Raw genomic sequence first — 4583 nt, 5'->3', positions numbered from 1 at the left:
CATAGTGAGTTTTTTCTCTTGTACCAAAACCAAAGTTGTCGGAGGAGGTCGGCCCAGGTGCCGATATGTAATTATGTCTCCAAAAAAACGGCAAAGCTATAAAAAGCTTTGCAAGAGATAATATATTTGAAGTCCTTCTTCGCAACATGATGCAACAAAACAAGTTTTATTACATTTTACACAGTTCTGATGGAATTAGAAATGCTGTTTAAAATGAACTACATAAGATTTTATTTGGAATAAAAGAATGCTTCTTCAAACTGTGTTGTTGTGAGCGTGCAGGTGTCATGAAAGGGAGTGAGTTAAGCTCAGCTGCTCTCCGTGATTCATGCTTCACTAATTGCCATCTGATTATAAGGGTGAATTGGCCTGGAAATTAAATGCAAAAGCAAATAAATTAGAGAGAAAATAAATGCTCATTGAGTTTGAGCTCATTCACACTCATCAGCAACAGAGGTGCAGAGCTGTATTAAAAAGTACTCTTCCCAGAAGACTTTTGTTAATGGAGCTGTGTCACTGCTGTGTCTGTTGATCTGATGAGGTTATTTCTGATACACAAACCAAGAGCCAACAATATACAAAGTCTGGTGGAGCTGTCAGATATTCAGCAGATCCTTCAAGTGGTAATTCATGTCAATGACTTTGTTTATTACATGTAGTTAATCAAGTTGTTCTTTTTTGACATTTGCAACTTGATCTCTAAATTCGAGAAACAAAAATGATACTGGGTAAGAATACTTTGAAGATCATTGGCTGCAAATAACACAATGTAGGTGATAAAAAGCTTTATATATTATAGGCAGCTCACTGCATACCTGTGATTTTAAAAATATAATCAGATCTGATTAACTTTAAAAGACTAAACATGCAAAACAGGTTTATGACTGCAGGGTGACACAAGTGTGCTGCATTCTTTATAAGACTTGTTTTGATTTCTTTTTTAGCCAATTTATTATTTATTTTATTATTTGTTATAGGGCTATACAAGTATTTTCAGTATTGATTAATCTACTGTTTACGTTTTTGATTCATAATTTAAGCCTACAATGTGACACCCAAAACCCCTAAAATCTTCATTTACAACGATGTAAAACAGAGAAAAGGGGAAAATCTACATAATGGAAGAGTGGGAACTAGTCAAGGTTTGTCAATTTTCTTTGAAAAATGACTGAAATGATTAATACTTTCTCAAAATAGTTGCTGATTATTTTTTTATTGATCGACTGCATGATAAATCGACAAATTGTTTTACATTCAGCTCATTAAATTTAGTGTTTTAGGGCCACTTTGAGTCAATTTAACCCTAATTTGGGTTGATTTAAATGAATTCTGCCATGTTAAAAGCTCCATACTGTCATGTTACTATTAGCAAAACGTTAAACAACCATGTTTCTTAAATGGTGAAACAATGTTAACCAATTAAGAGTGAACAAACATTCTTTCAGAGAAAAGAACCTAAGCAGAAAGTAAATGGGCATGGCTTAGAAAAATAAATAGCTGTTAGATCATATCATAAATTTGATTTAAGTTCAAGTTCAGTAACAGGTAATATGCCATACATCAGTCTGGACAGTGGTCTCTAACCTTTAATTTCCCCCTGGTACATTTGACGTCACATGTTACCAGACCTCATACTTTATGTGACATGTTAGACCCAGCAACCAAAAAGGCATGCAGTTAGTCATCTTAACTTCACTTTGTTTCAATGTTATGTTATAAAGTGGCTGGAATGCCTGTATGATACCCGTCTCTCACACCAATGCATGTGTGTAATGCATGCCTCACAGGTTGCACATCATGTCTACCTGCGTAAATGCTTAAAGGGCAACTATTATATAGCATTTTCAGGATAATGCTTGTATTTTCTGTTTGTACTAGAACATGTTTACTTTATTTTTCTCATACTGCCCATGGCTGCTGCACCTGTATTCACCCTCTGTATGAGACGCTCTGTAGGAGCGCCTGTCTTTTTAAGCCCCCCTCTCATCAAAGCCCAGTCTGCTCTGATTGGCCACACAGCCTCTGCTGTTGTTTCACTAGTTGAAGCTGGAGATACTGCAACGGAGTATATATCAGGATTTTGTACAGTAAAAAATCCCCAATAAAGGCTTCTAAACCATATACTACACAACCTGACATGTCCCAACAGTAAAGTGACCCGAAATTGTGGAGAAACGACCAGCATTGGCTGCCAAGATTACAGCTATCTCGCGTTAGCATGCAGCTACTTAGCATGCAGCTACAAAGATAATAAGTCTTCTGAAACAAATACTACCCAATCGGACATGTTTCAGCAGTAATGTGAACTGAAATTGGATCTAATTTAACAAATTGGCAGCCAAGATGACATCTTTTACCGCCGTTAGCATGTAGCTACTATAGCTAGCAGTGGACACTAATAGAATATTGCAACACTTTCAGTCAAAAATAGCAGATAATGGCTTTTAAACCAAATACTACATAACCGGAAATGTTTCAGGAGTAATGTGACCTGGAATTGGGGAGAATTTAACAACGCTGGCAGCCAAGATTACATATTTTACTGCCGTTAGCATGTAGCTACATGCGACAATGTTAAAGGAGAACTCCGGCCAATTTTTATGTTAATCTTGATCGCTATAAATATGCTAGTACAGTCGATAGAAAAAATAAAAAGGAGCCGAATCTGTGCTAGTAACATGGAGCTGCTGCAGCTACATGTGGAGCTCCAACTTAGCTAAAATGGCAGTTGTGGGGGCATGATCTAAAGAGTGCCTTTGTGCCTCTTAACAGACACAAAATACAATTCAAATGTCTGTGCAACATGAACAGGGCCCTTATGTGACAACAAGATGCATTTTCAACTCAGACATCCTGTCGGTGGCTAGCTCGCCCTGCTAGCTGCTGTCTGGCTGTCAGTGTATTCAGCCAGGCGTAGGGAGTAACCAACACGCAGCAGTGCCGTGTGTAGTTGTAGCTCATCTATTCTGTGGGTGATCCATCTGGCGCTGGTGAGTAGGAGGCTTGGCATTGGCGATCTGTGTGATAATTCCCTTAGCCGGGCTAGCAGGCCCGCCTGGCATCCTTGCTTCTCCCTGCCTTCCTCGCCTCCCACTCCCGACAACAATCGACTGAGCGCCCGGTGGTCTGGTGGATGTGTTCCAGAGGACAGGTCATGCCTTCGCGGCGAAAAAATTTAGTTTCTTTCCCCCTCAAAATAGGTTATTGAGCACTGTAGTGGTTATGACCATATAAGTGACTATGTAACTACATGGAAACGGTCCAAATGATGTCTGTGGCTTGCACAGTGATAGCAGAGAAGGCTAGCTGTAGACTCACGCTGAAGTCCCATGGAAATTCAGTTGTAGCAGGAAAAGGTAAACAGTAGTGAAGATCGAAGGTGTTCACAAGGGAAGAAGCTTGGAGTAAGAATAACTGTCCTCTGGAGGACATAGCCAGAACAGCGAGCACTTGGCGGATTGTTGTCGGCCACAGCAGGCGACGAAGGCGGGGAGAAGCAAGCATGCCAGGCGGGCCTGCTAGCCCAGCTAAGGGAACTATCTCACAGATCGCCAGTGCCAAGCCTCCTACTCACCAATGCCAGATCCATCACACCCAAAATGGATGAGCTACAACTACACACGGAACTGATACGTGTTGACTATCACCGAAGCCTGGCTGAATACACTGACGGCCAGACGGCAGCTAGAAGCTAGCAGGGCGAGCTAGCTGCCAACAGGATGTCTGAGTTGAAAACACTTGTTGTCTCGTAGGGGCCCTGTTCATGTTGCACAGACATTTGAAGGCGGCGCTACTCTGTATTGTTGCCCAAGAAAATGCAAACCGGCAGCTGATTGGACGAACGCTCACATGGGTTTGTTTTCTCCAGAAATTCAAAGCCAGACTGTCATGGCGGCTCGTTCAGAATCTCATATTGTACTAAAATAGTTCACTGAAACATGTTTCTGAAAACATTTTAAGCGAGAAATAGGCCATGCAGTTGCTGAATCTGTCTTCATTTCAGCTCAACAAAGATTTTCGTCAGATTTTGAGAGACTATCCGCTCGCCATTTCCGGGTGAGTCCCGACTGCCCTGCCTCCGACTGAACACGTCAGGTCGGCCAAAATGAACGCAACAGCCCCCCAGACTGACGACGGCACGGGACACACCAAACAGACTCGAGTCACTGACCTGGCCAGACTGTCCAATGGCCAATTATCGGCCCTGTGTGTCCCGGCCATTAAGAGGCACAAAGGCCACGTTTAACATAAAAAACTTGATGTCATAACATTGTAGATATGACAAAAAATAAGGGGAAAGCATAATATGTCCACTTTAATGAATCATACAGACATAACTTGGAACACAGCATGCTGAATATGGCTCAGCTCAGGAGTATGGAAAAGGTCTACAACAATGACCGAATAGTCATAAACATATAAACGTAACCATATATATGAGGTGTATGTATATGTATATATATATATATATATATATATATATATATATATATTAGGGCTGTCTATTATATATATATATATATATATATATATATATATATATATATATATATATATATATATATATATATATATTAGGGCTG

This window comes from Perca fluviatilis, chromosome 3 (genome assembly GCF_010015445.1).
Source record: "Perca fluviatilis chromosome 3, GENO_Pfluv_1.0, whole genome shotgun sequence".
Classification (NCBI taxonomy): domain Eukaryota; kingdom Metazoa; phylum Chordata; class Actinopteri; order Perciformes; family Percidae; genus Perca; species Perca fluviatilis.
The sequence above is the reverse complement of the archived record's forward strand: the minus strand, read 5'-3'. Positions refer to the sequence as shown.